Here is a 20,466-nt window from a genome sequence, read left to right on the forward strand (position 1 = left end):
AAAATCATTTTGTTCTTATTTCTGCTCTTGTGCTAACTGAACGTTAAAAATCTTCACTGAATATTGAATTGCAGAATCACCTGTCTTTGGACTCTGAAGTCTGCCTTCCCATCTGTGCTTGGAAACTGTCTGCTTGTTAGAGGAATTCTAAATTTATTCTCCAGTGTTTAATATTTTGAAAAGTGACACTGGGTTTTAGAAAGGTTTTTAATAAGCATTGGCCCCATTTCCATTGCAGATATTGATAGATGCAGTATTGTGGCTGTGCTGAGTATAATTATTCTGTGGAGAAACTCACAAATCTTCAGTTGTCTGTCACAAAGGTCTGCAGCTCTCAGTGCTATTTGATGGGAGAATCTTTGAATGCCACTTAACGAGTAGCTATGACAAGTCTCTGTGTATTTTGGGCACTTTTTAATTGTTTTGCAGTGCTGCAACATGAAAGATGATGGAGAGGAAAGGATATTCATCATAGAATGAAGCCTACCATTTGAAATCTAAACTTATCCTCCATTTGAGAGCTAAGAGAGAACAGTAGTTGTGTTCTTCAAAAGAATTGCCGGTTACGGTGCTGTGGACAGTTGTCTAGTGTAGATAGCTCTGGGTATAGATGCTGCTTGTTACTGGAAGAAGGTAAAAGATTCAGAATCTCAGAATACATAAACCTTGAGAAGATAAGAGTCTAAACCAGGTTTGCAGAACACAAGACACTGGACAGACCTATAATTTGTGGATCTTGTATCAGATGCATGAACAACATAGAAACAGCTGGTTCACCTGCATGAGCACAGCATCCATTGCTCCTGTTAATCCCTTTCTGTCCTCACCATAAAGGCTTCTGTGGCTCTTGCTAGCCAAGCAAGCTGCTGGTGTTCTAAATTTTCATATATAGCCTTTGAAATGCCCTGCCGCTCAGGGCTCTTAGGCATTTTGGATGAGGATGTGCTTCATAATGACGCACTCCCTGATAAGCCTCATTCTAGAGTTTATTTAACATGATGATAATCCTGCTCCATGAATAGCATGCCTTGTGAGGGCATTCATACATTGCCATTATCATATTCACTTTGGAAAGCTTTTAAAGTTAGTATATGATGTACAGTAGTCATGAATTAGACAGAGCTTACAATTTTTTAAAAGATGCAAGGTAACATTTGGCTCGAATATGATCCAATAAAATTTGTGGGTAGACAGATTAGCAAAGGTTAATTATCAGTGAACTGAATCTTCCCTACTCAGTAGCAATTGCTCCCTCACAGAGCCACTGAAATATACCTGGCCCCAGAAATATATTTGCCTCTATATGCAGGTATTATAATAATTCAATTCTCTGTTTCTTAAGAATCTATGTGTAATTATTATTTTTGCACATAGCAAAGGCTATTGAAACAATGAACATTATATATTCATTTTGAGTTGATGTACTAACGAAGATACCAACTACAAAACGCTTTCGAAATTTGGAGCCCTGAGAAAAGCAGCATGAAAAGGCACATCAAACTCAGCAGAGATAACTTTTTGGCATCTTCACAGTTGCCCTGCATGAATGCTTCACTTCCCAGTATGAAAACATGCATAACATGTACTGACTCAACTTGTAAAAAGGAAATGTAGATAGATATAGATGATAGATAGATAGATAGATGATAGATAGATAGATAGATAGATAGATAGATAGATAGATAGATAGATAGATATAGATAGATGATAGATAGATGATAGATTGCACCAATATGAAGTATTTTGCTCATCTTCTGAAGTGATTTTGTGGGAAGAGCGTAGCTGTAAATTAACGGCACCATGTTGTATCTTAATTCAAAATGTATTAGGTTAACTTGATACTTAAGGGAAGATGGCATCTTTGTTTAGCTTGGGGCTTTCAAAACTGAAAAATGTATGGCTTGTGCAGATGCATCCTTTAGTTCAAACTATGCAGATTGCATTCACTTGGTTTTTAACAAGCCGAAACCTCTCTTTCCCTTAAAAATCCATTGTTTGCTGTCGAGTGTTTCCTTTTATCTAGCAAGGAGAGGAAGGTTCCTGTCTTCAATATTCTCCAAATCAAGCCAACACAAGGGCACCAGGTTTGTTGCCCAGTGCACAATGAAATGCCTGATAGAAAGAAAGAAAGAAATCTTTTTCAACTTTACACCTATTCCAAATATGTATTTAGCTTAGCTGGATGCTAGGTACTGGTTCCTTAATACTTTTTGGGTGAAGGCCTTTTCAGTAGTGGCACCCTAGTTGTGGAATAGCTTTCCTAGTGAGGCTCCTTTCTATTTACCCAATCCTTTAAAATAACTTAGGTTAATGGGGTCTCTGTGTTTTTAGGGTGTGGCAAATTCTGTTTCACTGTATTTTTATAGGTTTTATGGTTTTTAAAAATGTTTTTATATCTTGCCTTGGATTTTTATTTTCTTTTTTTTACCTGCCCAAATCACTTTATGATGAACAAAAAATTCCTGCTTGTGTGCTAGACTGAGTGAACCTCAAATATCATCCCATATTAGAGGCTGACCTTTTTGTCTATCCATCCTCTTTTCACACAACTCCTTTAAAATGGCTTTCCTGTCTACATCTCTGTTTGCCTTTTACTGAAGCTGATCAGGATTGGTCCCTGAACTCCATGGGGATCTGAAGACTGTGTGACCGCAGGCCTGGGATCATTCAAGCTGAGGAAGGTTCTTTGTAGGCACTACACTATAGCAGTTTGAATGCTCCCTGGAAAGAGAAAGTTTTACTTTATCTTGCGTCCTGTCTTTGTGCTGATAACATCTGGAGACAAGATAAAACCGTTTGTCGTCACAATTTGTGATCCATAATGTGCAAACTGTATAAGGTGTCCATAGGTAAAGGTAAAGGTACCCCTGCCCGTACGGGCCAGTCTTGACAGACTCTGGGGTTGTGCGCCCATCTCACTTAAGAGGCCAGGGGCCAGCGCTGTCCGGAGACACTTCCGGGTCACGTGGCCAGCGTGACATCGCTGCTCTGGCGAGCCAGAGCCGCACATGGAAACGCCGTTTACCTTCCCGCTGGTAAGCGGTCCCTATTTATCTACTTGCACCTGGAGGTGCTTTCGAACTGCTAGGTTGGCCACTTTTAAAACCTAATGTTCTGCTGCTGTACAGTTCGATGTGCCCTTAGGATGTTTCTGTGCTATATTGTTGGGTTCAAGGGTGAACTGTCTGCTAAAAAAGCCCTATAACATCCCTTCAGAATGTTGGTGGTGGAGAACGTGACTAAGTGCTACTTTGTGTCAAAAAACCCCAAATTAACACTTGGATAATTTGTTTTTTTTACTTGCAAACCTCTTGGAAGCCTAGGTTGGTATTAAGTGGTTTACACATTAATAAATAATTTTTATGCCTTGGTTTAAGGGACAGGAGTATAGTGGCAAGATAGTTGTCTGGTGTTATGTACCTTGAATTCATGCTGATGATCTTTTATTGCCCCGCTTTTGATGGAGTGGTCGACAGCAAAGTAATGTCATCAGCTACAACAATATGGTGCACTTTGTGGACCAAGCATCTCTTTTCATGACTATAATGACGAAAGTTTGGCTTACATTTGATGAAAGAGGAGGCTTAGGCCAGCAAAAAGCCTGAAAGAAAATCTCTGTCAGCCGTTCTGTCCTTGAAGACAGTGTTTTAAGAGCCTAGATCCAAGATTCTGTCTTACGTGCCCATTCAGCCTAACGCCTGATGATTTGTTCTTCCTTAGGGAATTACTTTTGTGTGAATGCTGGGCTTGCCATTGCTATGGTGATTATACCCAGCTTTCATATCCATCCTGACTCTGAAAGGGTTTTTTTTTTTTTTTTTTTTTTTTTTTTTTGCTAAGGAACTGAATTATGGTAACTGGAGCACTGCATTACAATAAAATGACTTAAAATAAGTTATGGAGGAATTATAATAAGCTAATTGCTTCGTATAGCAAATATGTATAAAATGATTTTGGATAAGCAGATGAGAGGGAAGGTCTTGGGTCTGATTGCAGAGCAAGAGCTTGAGAATCGGTGCAGCCTTGGGTCTCGCTTATTCTTACATTTAAATGTAAGTTTTCCTCCCATTCTTAAAATTGATATATGCCATAAATGTGGCTACTGTCCTAGAATGGATATTAAGCTATCCAGTTCTAACATTATTTCAATTTCAATAGGGATAAATGTCAGGTTCTACACTTAGGCAGGAATAAGCAGCTGCACAAATATAAGATGGGAGACACCTGCCTTGCCAGTAGTACATGTGAAAAGGATCTAGGGGTCTTAGTGGACCACAAGCTTAACATGAGTCAACAGCGTGATGCATCAGTAAAAAAAGCTAGTGCTATTCTAGGCTGCATCAACAGAAGTACAGTCCCCCAATCAAAGGAGTTAATGTCGTGCTCTGGTCTGCCTTGGTCAGACCAAACTGGAGTGCTGTGTCCAGTTCTGGGTGCCACAATTTAAGAAGGATATTGACAAGCTGGAAAGTGTGCAGAGGAGGACAACCAAGATGATCAAGGATCTGGAAACTAAGCCTTATGAGGAATGGTTGAAGGAGCTGGGTATGTTTAGCCTGGAAAAGAGTAGACTGAGAGGAGATATGATTTCCATAGCTAAAGTGCTGTCACATGGAAGCTTGAACAAACTTGTTTACTCATATTCCGAAGGATTGGGCCCAAACCAATGGCTTCAAGTTACAAGAAAGGAGATTCCAACTAAATATCAGGAAGAAGTTTCTGAAAGTAAGAGCTGTTTCACAGCGGACAGACTACCTCGGGAGGTTGTGGGCTCTCCTTCATTGGATGTTTTTAAGCAGAGGCTGGATAGCCACCTGTCATGGATACTTTAGTTGAGATTCCCGCATTGCAGGATGTTGGACTAGATGACTTTGGAGTCCCTCCCAACTCTAAAATTCTGTAATTCTATTGGCTTTGGCTGTAAGGAAATAGCAGTTAGGTAAGCTGCAGTGGGCCATCTGACCCAAACCCCTTTATGTTTTCCAAGTTCCTTTTGGATGTCTCCTGCATCCATTCAGTAGCTCTGGTCTTGCTAACAGCAATCCGTGGTTATAAAATGTCACCCTATATTGCACTGCCAAATGTTAAAAGCATTTGGTCATGATGTGCACTGTTTCTTTACATTTCCCTTTCACTAAAGGAACAAAAAATGAACTCTATCTGTTCTGGTGAGTTAGATAAAGGTTGTGGAAATTTGATTTTTATCTTCCTGCCTTGAAAATGGTGTCTTTATAGTTGCCCGGAGAATAACTAGACACACTGCTTCTGGGAATCTTTGTGCAAATAAATGGATGGTTCCAGTATTTTAATGGTCAGGTATCTTGGGCATCTGCTTAGGTTAATTTTTAATATGTAATGAAAAGTGGTGTGATGAGCCTGAATTCCAAAATCAGTGACTACTAATAGCCTTTTTTTAAAAGTTAACCCTCTGATTACAAGATTAACCAAAGGTCAAATGATGGTAGAGTTTTAATAAAATAAGGGGTCCCAAATCCTTTATAGTACCTTAAGCATATACAACAAGATTATAAAATCAATAAGATAACTAAATGGAAGCCAATATAAAATTAGTGAATTATGAGTCTATAGTTTACTTTGTGTGAAAAGGCTGGAGAGGATGCACTCAGGAATCAAATGGAAGTCTATGTGTTGCCTCCCTTGGCTACCATCCAGAAGAGGAGTTGAAATAATCTAGTAAAGAGATCACAAAAAGCAAAGATAAGCATTCTGTCATCCTCTTGGGAAAGGTGATACTATAACCTTGTGCTGTGCCCAGGATGTTAAGGCACCGCTCAAGTGAAATGTTCATTAAAAATGAAATTAAAATCCATGGTCACATCAAGGGCTTGGCCCCTGCATAGACAATTAATAGTGTATCATTTATCCAGTGGAAGAAGCAGACTTATCCTGCTAGTTAACCTGCATGTCATGGCATTGAAACCCAAAGACCCAACTGTAAACTGGATCATGTAGTTGGAACAAACTAATATTTATGTTAGTTTTAAGTATTTGTACTGTGATGATTTGATCTGTCTTAATTTGCATAAACCAGTTGCATATGCTAGATTTCACATAGACTGGTTGTAACTTTACAGGGGACTTAACATGTGGGGTAGCTCCTATGCATACAGCATTTGTTTGCCATTATGGTTTCCCTCTGGACCACGGATCACTAATAGATAAGATATGCATTTGTTATTAATTCTTTAAATGCAATGACAGACTATTTGTAACTCTGCATCTTGTTTGAATTGGTCTTCAATCGCTACAAAATGCACCCCAGGCAAAGCTCTTTGAGATGAGTTTCTACATGGATTTACACAACCTTGCAGATTACAAATCTCCTGTTGAATATATGGAAGATGTATTTCTAGGAGCAGTATATTCTGGCCCAGATCGGGCTATCCTGGAGTGAGCCACAGCAAACTAACTTCTGTCATCTATGCTCTGGTAACCTCTTGGTTATATTACTGCAACACGTTATACATGAGGATGTCCCTGAAGATGGTTCAGAATCTTTAGCTGGTGCAGAATTCAGTGGCCAGGCTGCTCACTAGGTGAAACAGTTTGAGCATATAACACAAATCCTGGCCTGACTGCACTGACTGCCGATTAGTTTCTGGGCCCAATTCAGAATGCTAGTTTTGACCTATAAAGCCTTAAATGGTTCAGGACTGCAGTACCTCAAGGACTGCCTCTCCCCATATGAACTGACCCATAGCCTGCACTCATCATTTGAAGCCCTTCTTCATGTGCCCCTCCACAAGAGGTCTGGAGGGTCGCAGCAAAAGAACGGGCCTTTTCTGCAGTGGCTCCCCGTTTGTGGAATGCTCTCCTCAGGAGGACTCACCTTGTGCTTTTGTTACATTTCTTTAGGCACCAGGCAAAAACTTTCCTCTATAACCCAGGACTTTGGCTTCAACTATCTGTGCCTTTTAAGAAATTGGTAGGATGTTTTTAGTGTATTTCTTTTTCCTCTTGGTTTTAATGTATCTGTGTGGGGTTTATTGTCTGGTTGTAAGTCACTTTGGGTTGCCCTGGGCAAGATAAAGTGACTAAATAAACAAATAAACAAATAGTGCTGAGTTAGGTTGCCAAGGAAACCCAATATGCTGTGTGATGTGAGCAATGCATCCCAGCATCCTCTGCAATATTGCAGCGGATGCTAGCTTTGGCAGCTGTAGCAGAAATTCTGGATGGACTGCAGCATTCTCCATGGCACTGAAACAGATTCTGGGGTACAAATTGTCACGAGCTGGCTCTAAGAATGATGGAAGCAATAGAGTTCATTGACATTCCATATTAAGAATTCCTAAAATGAGTGCCCATTGTGCAGTGTAATATGGGAAATGAAAACCTTTCCGATAGTGATAAAAGCTGATTGTACCTTCTGTCAAACATTCTGCAAGATAATCTTTTTGAGAAGGGCATCCTGCTAAATCACAGTAGAGTTGTAAAGAAACTCTACTCAATAAATTTAATTCAAATCCCTGCATAATGCTATTGCAAAGCCCAGGCTCTTTTCAAAAGATTAAAAGCAGAGGGTTGCCCTGCCAAGTTCATTTGTGTAATGCATACTGTATGCCAGAATATACGTTATTGTCTTTAAAGATTATTGTTTCTTCTTTGCTTGCCTAATATTTATTTTCTTCAGTCAAATTATATGATTCTTCTATTTCACTATATGTCAACTGAAGTACCCTGAAGCAATAATCTGTTTGGTCTCAGTGATAATAACACTTCTAAAGTTTTATAAACAATAATATGGTTGTTACCATATACTTAGACATTTATGCATGCGGGAAGATATCGTAGGCTTGTAATTAGCTAATCTCCTGGCCACCAGTGGCAATCCATAATTGCCCTCTGGCAACCGGAACTGGCAGAGCTAGAAGCCATACTGTTGTGTGTACTTTATTGAAGTGAAATGATATAAAAACCACTTTGCATCCCAGTTCACATCTTAATATATAAAGAGCAATTCAATAAATGTTGTTCTACAGAACATGAGCAAAAAATGTGTTACTGAGTATTATGTACCAGTTTGAAAATCCCTGAATTTTTTTAATTTTTTTTTAAATCATACTATTAGCTGCCTGGCATCATTAGAGGCCTCATACTTTAGGGGGAAAGTACTATTCTTTAAACATAACACTATATGAGCTGTCCCTGATGCGAACAGAAATATACTGATGAGCACTCACATTGCGCAAATTACTTGGCTGACTAATGAAATCTAATTGGGAACTACAATTTTCAAAGTCAATGGAATGGCATTTGTATTGCAGCTTGTGTATAGACAGTTACCCAGTCTATGCATTAAGAGTATTGTGTATTTTTTCTCCTTGGCTAGAGGTGTACATTTTCTTAGCACAAATTGCGTAAGTGATATATACCTTCACTTGCTAACTTTTGCCTTGTCCTGATATCTAGGAGCTATTGCACAAATCTGTAGGGACTGTTTGTATGTCAGGAAAAAGAAGTCATTAATGATGAGGCTAAACCCTTTCCTTCTAGCCAGGTACACCCTTGAATCTCCTGCTGTTGTTTGTCTGGTTTGATTCAAAGCTTCCCAGCCTCTGGCTCCTTCCATCTCTGTCTGCAGCACACACAAAAAAACTATTTTAAGGCTTGAAGGTCAAACTCGGTCATAGATCCCTCATATGATTGTGTAAGTGTTGATGCTAGTTTGTCAGAAGCATCTTGAAATAGCTACAACCTTGCATGCTAAATTAGTCTTTTCTGTCTTTATTCCCCTCCCATAATTCTTCCATCACTGGCATTACCTATGAGCACAGTTCCTGGCTTCCATAGAGGAACTCACTACTTTGGATCTTTAGTTGCTATCATTGAAGCTGATTTATATTTCTTTATTAATTAACAAACGTATTTAAATCCATCTTTGTGTGGTATAAAATAAAACATAAAAAAATGTAAATAAAAAGGGTAAAGGGAGGAATTGAGAAAATTGAGAAGATTGTTAAAATCAACAGTAGCTTAAAAAAGATTAAAACGCATCAACATCTGTGTGTTTGGATAGGCTGTCTAAACCAATAGGCAGGTGCCAAAAAGAGTACAATGAAGCAGTCTGCCTGATGACAATAGGCAGGGAGTTCCAAAGTGTAAGTGCGCCCACACACACAAAAATGATTTCTTCCAAGTATGGAACAAATATTATGTGGCACTTGTAACAGTGCCAGTTCCTAAGATTGCACTTATTAAAAAGTGCTTCTAAGTCACTGTGGCTACCTGGGTCTCCAGCGACAAAGCTGGATCCAGGAGCATCCCCAAATTATGCAAGCAATTAGGCAGGCAATTCACGAAATTGGAACCATTCACCCACAGTGTCTTCATCCTGTCAGGATTCAAGCTCCCTCATAAATTCCACCACTGCACCTAAGCAGCAGTTCAGGATTCACATGGTCTCTCCAGATTCAGATGATATGAAGGAATAGAGCTTAGGATGCGGGTGACGCTGTGGATTAAACCACAGAGCCTAGGGCTTGCCGATTGGAAGGTCAGCAGTTCGAATCCCCGCGACAGGGTGAGCTCCCATTTCTCGGTCCCAGCTTCTGCCCACCTAGCAGTTCGAAAGCACGCCAAAGTGCAAGTACATAAATAGGTACCGCTCTGGTGGGAAGGTAAATGGCGTTTCCGTGCGCTGCTCTGGTTCGTCAGAAGTGGCTTAGTCATGCTGGCCACATGACCCAGAAAAACTGTCTGCGGACAAACTTTGGCTCCCTCGGCCAGTAAAGCGGGATGAGTGCCACAACCCCAGAATCGTTCACAACTGGACTTAACTGTCAGGGGTCCTTTACCTTTATCACTAATGTACCAATGGCACCTTGCACCCAAACTGCTAGTCACTGCTAGTCCAAATTTTACCAGGTTGTGGTCAAACCATGACAAGGGGGAACAGTTTTTTTGACTGTTGGTTCAAAGGCTTTATTCATGCCTTTGTACATTTCGCGAATATTGCCACTGTCAGCAGGAAGTTTCACTTGCTGACAGGGTTTATCCTGAGTCACAGTGTGTTGAGAACTACATGGGTGAAGGCTTTCTCCTCAGTACTCAGCATTTCTTGTAAAGGGTCACAATGTTGGAGTTGCACATGTCTTGTGGCACGGATCCTGTTTCCCAGCACTGCAAGAGAAGGCCATGGAGATGCATCATGAGGGAGGAGTTGAAGCCGGCTTTTAGCATTTTGTCCTATGTTTGGGTTTACCGAATACCTAAAAGTTGCTGGCATTCTTTAGCTTGTCAAGGGAGGGAGGAACATCCAGTTCTTCCAAGACAGGTAGAGTCTGAATGCTGTCAATTGCTGTGTCAAAGACCATGTTTTTCCACGAGTACAGTTCTTGGTAGTGCATTGACCATTGCTTAATCTACTTACTGCAATCACTGATGGTCTCTCCAAACAAGGTTTTCAGCAGTGCAGTTTTTCTGACTGTTGGTCCGAAGGCTTTCTTCATGCTTTCATACATTTTGTGAGTATTGCCACTATCAGCAGCAAGTTGAATGTTTTGACACAGCTTAAGGCAGTAGCCATTGGCATATTGTCTGGCAATCCTCTGGGCATTGGTCCTTGCCTTTCTCAGTGCAGCAAGTATTTTCTCGGAGGGTGCACACTTGTAGTTCACAAGAACCACACACTTTGCAGTGATAACAAGTTCCATGTCCTTGATACCAGCCTCTCTTTTGTCCAAAGAGCACACAGCTGTGTTGTAGGTTGCCTCTTTTATGTGGTTCTACCTCACTTGGCACTGTGGGTTAAACCACAGAGCCTAGGACTTGCCGATCAGAAGGTCGGCGGTTCAAATCCCCGCAACGGGGTGAGCTCCTGTTGTTCGGTCCCTGCTCCTGCCAACCTAGCAGTTCAAAAGCATGTCAAAGTACAAGTAGATAAATAGGTACCGCTCCGGCAGGAAGGTAAACGGCATTTCCGTGCACTGCTCTGGTTCGCCAGAAGCGTCTTAGTCATGCTGGCCACATGACCCAGAAGCTGTCTGTGGACAAACGCCGGCTCCCTCGGCCTATAGAACGAGATGAGCGTGCAACCCCAGAGTCGGTCATGACTGGACCTAATGGCCAGGGTTCCCTTTACCTTTTTACCTCACTTCAGCGCTGTCTCTAGAACAGTTCAGTAGTGCTTTTTCCACAGAATCAGAGAAGCATTCACAAAGTTCATGTATGAGTGTTCTGGAAGTGTTGATTCAAGGACCGCCAAAAGTATCTCCATCGTATCAATACTGAGATTTATTTTATTGGACCTCATCCACTTTGTTTCCATTCCCAGGCATCAATCAGTTCAGCATTTGTTCAGCCATAAACAACAAGCAGAATAGACTCATTGTGCAGCCATGACTATTAAGCAAAAGGTATTTGGCTAAAAAACACCCAAAGTAGCATAAAAGTGAAAACACAATATGCCGGTTTGAATAAGCCTATTCTATAATATTATAGTATAAGTTAAAGTTTTTAATGTTTAATGCTGTGTTTTTAACATTCGGTTGGGAGCCGCCCAGAGTGGCTGGGGAAACCCAGCCAGATGTGCAGGGTATAAATAATAAACTATTATTATTATTATTATTATTATTATTATTATTATTACTGCTGACATCTGAAGTGGAAGGTGGGCAATCATAAGAAATGCATGCTTTTTCAAAAGTAAATCCTACTGAAGTAAATAAAGTTTACTCCCAAGTAAGTTTGAATAGTTTTGTAGCATTATAGTACATCCCTATTCAGAAGTAAGTCCCACTGAATTCAGCAGGGCTTTCTCTCAGGTAAGTGGTTATAGGATTGCAACCTTAAGCAGTTTTCTCTGCAGTAGTTCTGGCAATGTTGCAGAAAAGCACACCACATGGCTGAACATTTCTCTGAATGACAAGGAATCCTTTACGGGAGAAAGTAATTCCATTTGGATATATGCTGCTTTTGTATGCCATTCTGCTTTCCATTACCTTTTTTTTCATTTCCCCTTCCAAATTCCCCCCCCCCATCCTCATTGTTAAATGAACTACACCTGTTGACACTCACAGTGATAGTATAGCAAGTGAACACAAAAATAAGTGTATAAAAAGGCAAGTTGGATTTTACATTTGCACAAGTTATGACTTCCAGTTTGAGTGGATACAACGCAGGAAATTGAAGTTTAAATTTATGGATTTCTTGTGACCTTTGATCCTGAAAAAGGTTCATGTTGTGTTTCATTTTGTTACTACATTTTAGCAACGTTTATCTAGTTTGGGGTAGAGTTTTGCAGTATGCCAAGAAGCAAGTTATTTCACACTTAGCTCAAGAATTAGAAACACAAGTTATATTTCCTATTATTAACAGTCACTTCTCCTATGACTCCTAGCAGATTCTTTGTGGAGCCTCATGAAAGTTTATAATAAAAACAGGAAGATTTGCAGCAGGGAAAGAGCCATTCATAAGCAAAACTTCAAATAAATGAATGATGGGATTAATTACACATTGTACTATAAACACAATAAGCATCTAGCAAGAAAAAAATATATTTTAGAAGGTTTAAGAAGCAACCCCACTCAATTCAATAGGACTTATTTCTAAGTAGACATGATTAAGATTGTGCTGCTAGGCTATAATTATGTGCAAAAGTGGTTGGGAGTAAAATCCATTGAAATCGATGTGACTTGCTCAGGGGCAGTGTATCCCATTTCGCTCCCTGAGGAAAAACTGTAAAGTGTTGCTGCCACCGCCATGTCACCCCCCACCCTCCCTTACCTGGGTTGCGTGGCATTGTGTGCGAAGCTGCAGCAGCAGCAAGATCTTTGAGAAGGCATGAGATTTCAGTGAGATCTCACCAGAAACCACCACCACTTCCAGCACCGCTTTTCTACTGGGGGTAGAGGGGGCAGGATGGGCAGGGGTGCTGTCTCATGAGCTTCCACCACCTGAGGCGGCTGCCTGGGCTCACCTCATGCGGGGGGGACGGACCCTGGACTTGCTTTTGAATAAATATGGATAGAATTGGGCAGCATATGACTTAATAGTACTGATTTAACTTCTGGGAAACAGTGCATCTTTGTACCAGTAGTTCTATAAACCCTCCATGTGACTAATAATTTTTAATAGCATGGTGGAAAACTCAGCTTGTTTTGTTGTACCTTAAATTCATACTGCACTGTTGTACCTTAAATTCATACTGCACTGATTTTGTGATAAATTTTATAAATATGTGTTCTAATATGCATTTAGATGATGATTGTCTCTCAAAATAAGCATTCTATCTGAATAAGTCATTCTTGGGTAGATCCATTGATACAGTCATGTTAGTTGCATACAAGTCTGTCACAACATTATCCTGTGTCTCAGATATGTAAAGCTAATTTTTTTACCTGCCCCTAGAAGTGCCGGTCAGGTTTAGTACAGGAATTTACAAAGATTAAAATTATCAGACCTCCCTTGCTGAACTCAGGATGGACCAGGGGCAACATGTCCCATTTTGCTGCTTGAGGTGAAATGAGAAGTGCTGCCCTGCCTTGCTGTCACATCCCCTACATAGGTTTTGCAGCAGCGGCACAAATTGGCAATGAAAACGAGTTCTAAGGGGTGCTGGTGCCAGTACCATTTCTCCACCAGTCACCTCATGGCAGTCAACAACCACAAAAAACCCCTACAGTAACAACTTGAGTTCAGCACATGTTGAATTTATGTCAGTCTTAGCTATCTTGAAACAATGTGTCACAAGTTAAAATAAGCATTGTTTAAATAGGGTGCAGGTCATGCTGAAGCCAAGAAATTGCCAAGCCTCCTTCAGGTTATCAAATCAAAAGTAGTTTCCTGCCTTGATCCTCTTGATTCTTGCAGCTCACAGCAATAAATTTGGTATTGTGGGTGACAACCTTCTGTTGCATAGGACCAACTAGAGCAGCCTTTATCAACCTGTGGGTCCCCAGATGTTGTTGAACTACAACTCCCATCACCCCTAGCTAGCAAGGCCAGAGCTCAGGGATGATGGGAGTTGTAGTCCAACAACATCTGGGGACCCACAGGTTGAGAACCGCTGAACTAGAGGATCCAATGCAAGGAAGGAGAATCTGTGGCACTCTAGATTTCTTGGACTACAGCTTCTACCATCCCTGACCATTGGCCATGCCTGCTGGGGTTGAAGGGAATTAAGAGTCCAATAAAATCTGGAGGGCCACTTGTTCCCCTTTTTTGATCTAATTGCTGCTTCCCATTTTTAACAGCAGCTGTACCTTTGTGGATCTATCAAATCATAATGTTAAAAAAAGTTTCTTTGCATGTCTACTAATGCCATAGATACATATGCTAACTCTAAGAGCAACACATCACCGTATCCAAGTCTAGCTGACTGGCTCCATGTGAAAACACTTCACTACAGTGGTACCTTGGTATTCAAATAATTGGAACCCAAACACTGCAAACCCGTAAGTAAGTGTTCTGGTTTGCGAACTTTTTTTGGAAGCTGAATGTGCTCCACTTTGAGTGTTATGCTTCCGATTTGAGTGTTACACTGACAAATTATCTATTCAGCTTCATGTAGCACAGTGCAACTAAGAACATGGCTGAATGAATAGCTACACTCATTTTTATTTACTGAAAAATTTTCATCTGAGAAAGCACATGGGGACAGAAGTAAACATGCAAAGATCATGGGGAATACAGTTTATTATTAAAAACTGGGAAAAATGCCCCTAACAGTGATTTGGGCTCAGATTAGTGTAACAACATTAGGGGAATTGCTTGCATTAATATTTTGGTTACTAGGGTGATACAGCATGAAAGAAAAGCACCCTAATTTTATAAGCCATAGCAGCCTTTTTAAACTGCAGAACACCAGCTGCTACGACTCCCTTCTCATGTTCATTCAAAATTATATATCATAGGTTTCCCCATAAATAAGTCCAGCAGGTAGATTTCTATCCTCTTAAACTCTGCTAAGCCTAATGTCCCTAGAATGTAAAGCAAATAGTGGGCCAAGGCAGCAGACCTCATTTTTTCAATCTAAAACATGAAGCTGTCAGTAAGATGTGCAGATGGGGCAGCATGGCCTACACTCCAGTCACCTATGAAAGACAAGAAGACAGCTCTAGTGAACTATAAGACATGAAGCATACGCGCATGAAAGAATAGATCTTGAAGGTGATGGAGTTGATTATTGTGGAATGTACGCCAGTAAGCTGTGACAAACATGAAGAAGATGGCTGAGTTTCCACATTCTAGTTACATTTAGTGAACACAATCAAAATTAGTGTACAATAGCGGATTGCCAACATTTGTATTACACAAATGTTCTTGGCTTCTTTGGCATGAAGGAAGACATCATATTGTTTTCAATGGATTGGAGCTAGATTCCGTAAGCTGTAGTTAGTTCCTGTCAAAATAACTGATTAACTTAATTGTATTGATTAAGTACAACTAACTTAGTCTTCAGTCCTATACCCACTTATCTGGCTACTTCTTCATATACGTGTTTAGGATTACACTGCAGTTGTGGAAAAAGCCTATTATTTTTATTTCAAAACTATGCTGTCTAATTAATGAAACTGCTATTCCTGATTTATTTCACATTTTTCCTGCAGACACAAAGATCAGCTTTTATGCATAAGTATATGATCAGTTGGGGAAAGTGTGCTTGCCTCCTCTTCTTCATTTTTTACTCTAAACCTCTGACATTCTTAAAAGGTAAAGGGACCCTTGACTACTAAGTCCAGTTGTGACCAACTCTGGGGTTGCGGCACTCATCTGGCTTTATTGGCCGAGGGAGCCGGCATACAGCTTCCGGGTCATGTGGTCAGCATGACTAAGCTGCTTCTGGCGAACCAGAGCAGTGCATGGAAACACCGTTTACCTTCCTGCTGGAGCAGTACCTATTTAGCTACTTGCACTTCGAGGTGCTTTTGAACCGCTAGGTTGGCAGGAGCATGGACCGAGCAACGGGAGCTCACCCCATTGAGGGGATTCAAACCGCCAACCTTCTGATCAGCAAGCGCTAGGCTCTGTGGTTTAACCCAACAGTGCCACCCCCTGACATTCTTAGTGACCTTTTTATAGTTCTGCAGTGACCATACATGATAAATTCTAAATTATGGAATCAGGGATCTGTCTTTTGATTGTTACTCTATAAAGCACTGTGTATGCTGATTTTACTATAGAAATAACATTAATGGCTGCATGGAAGTTTTCATCAAGCACAACGGCAAAAGCCAAAAGTTGTTGACTGTGGACCTCCTGCTGTCTCAACAAAGAAGCTTTTACGATTACTGGTTCATATTATATATGTGATGTGTTCTAGCGTGAACTTTCTGCTTATTTTGCACAAGTCAGTCTCCTACACACATGCCCAGGGGTTGGGGGATCTCAGACATGAAACTTCCTATGTCAGCACAGGCAGTTCTACTTGCGGTTCACTGATCTCTGCAGCTACCGCTTTGCTTATTCAGCCCCTCCCCCGCCATAGCTACTCCACTGTTGGGAAAGTAGGACACTTTCACCTCCCTTTTGCTAATAGGGTGTCATGTGTTGAGGGTGTTTGGGAAGCCATCCACACACTACTAAGATCACAAATGTCTGCTAAGGGCACCAAAGGTTAACCATGCTAGAGCAGTGTTGACAATTAGCTTTATTAGTCACAGTGTCCTGACTCCTCCTGCTTCTTTTAGAGCTTTCTTTTATTTATGTGGCTTTCCTATGTTGTTTGAAGTTACTACGGCAACCTGTCACCATCTGGTGTTGTAAAGTATGATGAGATTTTGGTTGCTAGGTGCTGAAGTTTGCCATCTCTTTTTGTGGAGCCCTGTGGTATTTTCCCTCCCTGCCCCCCTGCCAGTCTATCAAAATTACATATCAAACTCTTAGGGATCATGATATATTAATTTAGCCATCTATTTGTATAGTTTACCAAGGTATGTTCCTCCTTCTGATAAGGATAAGTTGTCACTTCTATTTATTTTATTTTAAATTCTACACAGTACAATATTACATTTCTGTAGCCGACACTTCACAGTATTATGCATTAAGGCCACTCAGTTCTTTATTACATTTTTTCAGAGTCTAATGAATCATTTTATCATAATTTCTTTGCTGTCAGAGGACTTTGAACATTTACTAGAAGAGTATCTCATTTTCCTTTGACATCTAGTTTCATCTTTTTTATTGTGCTAATAGATATAAATTCAGTAACACCCACCTTGTCATTATTTCCTCACCAGCCTAAAAAGTGTCTGTATTTCATTTTTTCAAATATTGTCAGCCAATTTCCTTAATGGACGTTGTTTTGCTTAGAGTTTATGGTCACAGTCAGATGGTGAGACATTGCTGTGCACGCAGCCATGAAATTTATGCACATTATTGATTGCTTCTATTGGAAATAGCATTGTGTCTTCCAAACAGACTTATTCCTCTTAACATTCTGTTAAGTGCTCCCTCATCAGTCAAGTGTTTGCTGTGATTACACTTATTTTTACACATGTTTGACCTAGTTTCAATCATGCATATCAGCGCAGTGATTCATCATTAGACACATTTTTAACAAGGCTAAGTGTAGCTGAAATGACATGTCAGGATTCCACTTGAACAACTTCATTGCCTTGGCTCCTAGTTATTTATTCATTACGCTTATTGGTATCAACAGTCTCATTTCTCTGTCTAAAAACACAACATGGTGCACATCACAATTGCTTATTGGCTGTGTTTGCACAAAGTGCCTTTATCTTCAGTTATAAGCACTGATGACAAAAAGAAAAGGGTGCTCTGGTAAGGGAGGGGGCAGTTTACTATAGTGTACAAAAGCATCCAATGAACCCAATCTTGAGTCTGTTGTTCTTACACAAGGTAGATTTGCTTACATCTATTTCCTAGTTTCACTGTTTGAATTGTGCAGTCCTGAAGTATGCTCAAGTTTTGATGCTCTGGAAAATATATTTCAGAGATTCTGGGTAACTTGGAAACAAGCCTTTCTACGTGGAAGTCTGGGCTCATGCAGTTCCTTGATTGGATACTGTTCAGATGATTAGGGGTAGATTTCAGAACTAAATGGGTGACGGTTAATTGTAATATTAAGAATCTCTCAAACAGGGAAACAAATTGAGGGTCAGTTGATTATAAAGTTACTGTACAGGCATGGCATGATGAAGCAAGACTTTTCAGCAGCAAACTTACTAGAATCTGTCCCATCTGTAGTACCCATTGATGACTGATTCAAGTAGCAGAACCATAAATTTAGCCCACTGGTAGCAGAAATGTTTTCATAAAACAAAGCATGTCATCTGTTAGTTCACACTGTTCCCATTTGCAGTTGATAAGTCTAGGCACACATGCAGGGCTACAGTGAACATATAATGCTACAATCCACAGCTAGCTGCATTTTTAAAAGTTAGATTAACATTTCTAAAATCATTTTGATTCAGTTGCAAGGTACCTCTGCCTAAAGGCTATTAGTGATGCTGCTTGCGCCACAAGAGGTTACTGAAAATCATTTGGGAATGAAGAGAGACATTCAGAACATATTTCACATATTATTAAAGAGATCAAAACTGCACAGCATCCTTTCATATAGAATACTTTCTGGTTTCTACTAGCTCTGATCCCCCACTCTCCACCCCCAAAATCAAAATCAGGACATTTGGATAGCAAAGCTTGTCTCAATGCAATTATAATTATAGCACGATGTTCTGTGCAGGCAGCTGACATTTTTCATATACACATGCTCTCCAGAACATTTGCCTGTAAAAGTAAACTACCATAGCATGAAGACAGAAAACAAAACACAAGCATTTACTATTAGGAAGAGGATCAGTAACAAAAGCCACACGAATCCTTACCTGAAAGATCTGTGATTACCTGCTGGAAATATCTCCTTTTAGACTCCTACAGATAGCCCAAACTCTGAGTAGCACAAATGTTACTCCAAAAGCAGGAATAAGTAATCGTTTATGTTGTAATTTTCACTGTTTATATGCCAGAAGTGTACAGGGTCTGCTCACGTAGGAATAAATAAAAAAAAGCAGCACCAACTGAACAGAAGCTACCATATGAAAGTAAAAAAGACCTCTAGTGGCTGTAACCTGAAGTTAAAGAGGCTTCTTTCCTTGCTTTAAGTGGTAGACAAAATGGTTGAGTATGTCAAACTGCAGATAGTTTACAGTGATGTGTGACCTTGCTGAATTTGTCACCATAAACAAATCACAGGGTGAAATCAGATTTCTCAGGGTATCTGTATATGTGAAATGAACTTCTGACTGAGAAGCTTGAACAATCATTGGAAGCACCAACAAACTGATCTAATAAGTTTGATATGAATCCGATCTGATTGATGGACACATCCAACTTTGGGTTGTGTGTGTGCACATGCACAAGCATTGCTTCCTAGCAACAATTCAGAATTATCAATAAACTGCTGGTTTTTTTTTTTAAAAAAAAAATTATGGCAGCAAGAAACTTTCATAGCATTTTGTATCCGTATAGGGATGAAAGGCGCTGTCAGTTTCAGTTCTCCAAGCTTCTCATTTTCCCAATCTTAATTTCACTTCCCAACATTTTGCAGCAATTTGTGATTTCTTTATTTTTAAATCCTCATTAAAATTCATCAGCATTTTAGTGCAATTTTATCCTGAGAAATACATTTTTATATGTCGTTATGAGTAACATGCACCTTCTTTTGCAGGCAAGTTACCCTAAAATGGTGCATTTTTGTAAGCTATTTTCATGAATATCTTCATTCTTATGCACTCTTACGCCTAATATAATGGTAATGATATATGCACTTTTCTGAATATTGGTTGGATAACTGTATTGAAAAATTCAGATAATTGTGACTTTTGAAGGACAGCTGTATTTTGGTTCACATATAGTTTCAGAAAGAGCAAATTATATAAATTTGGCCTTAAATGCATACTGATTTGATTTCCCCCTCCATCCCTATAGCCACATGTAGCTGGAAGAAACCTGGAGTTTCTAATAATGCCTTTGGACAGTTCTAACCCCATTAATTAGAGAAGTAAGAAGTCTTGATTTCAGTTCAGCTAACCTGAAAGTTAAATGTGCTTAGGACTGTAGTTCAAAGGACTCTTTTAAAAAGCCAAAACACACATATGAGGTGTAATTAGTGTAATAAGCACGTCACACAGGATGTATCAGGAATACAAGCCATATACTTTGGGAATTTGGAAAAAGCTCCATAATAGTTGACATACAGGAAATTCATAGAATCTATCAGAGTCCCACACCCCCACCACATCTGACTTAATTTTCCAAAACAGCTATCAATGGTTTTCCACCAGGTTTTCTGCACCGTGTTACCCAATCGACAATTCAAAAAGAAAATGCATTTAAAGGAATTACATAAATAGGGATTTTTCTCTGAGGAAATAGTCTTCCCTTCCTATAATTATTGCTCTACAAAATTCTCAGTAATTTTAATCTATTTAAGGGATTTTAAGACAATGTTAAATTTATTGGTTTTAGCTGATAGATATG

At 39.8% G+C, this 20,466-nt stretch overlaps 2 protein-coding genes across 8 annotated transcripts in view; one reads left to right on the forward strand and one right to left on the reverse strand.

Annotated features, from left to right (window-relative positions):
- Positions 1–19,041, reverse strand: part of INSYN2B (inhibitory synaptic factor family member 2B) — a 73,568-nt gene extending 54,527 nt beyond the window's left edge. For all 4 annotated transcript variants that reach the window (XR_013835642.1, XR_013835643.1, XM_079964833.1 and 1 more), the window contains exon 1: positions 18,813–19,041. The gene's annotated coding sequence lies outside the window, so the exon portion shown is untranslated. The remainder of the gene's footprint in view (positions 1–18,812) is intronic.
- The window catches only part of DOCK2 (dedicator of cytokinesis 2), a 246,372-nt gene that overhangs the window by 141,674 nt on the left and 84,232 nt on the right, over positions 1–20,466 (forward strand). The window lies entirely within an intron of this gene.

The sequence above is a fragment of the Podarcis cretensis genome, assembly GCF_951804945.1.
Source record: "Podarcis cretensis genome assembly, chromosome: 2".
In the NCBI taxonomy this organism is placed as follows: Eukaryota; Metazoa; Chordata; class Lepidosauria; order Squamata; family Lacertidae; genus Podarcis; species Podarcis cretensis.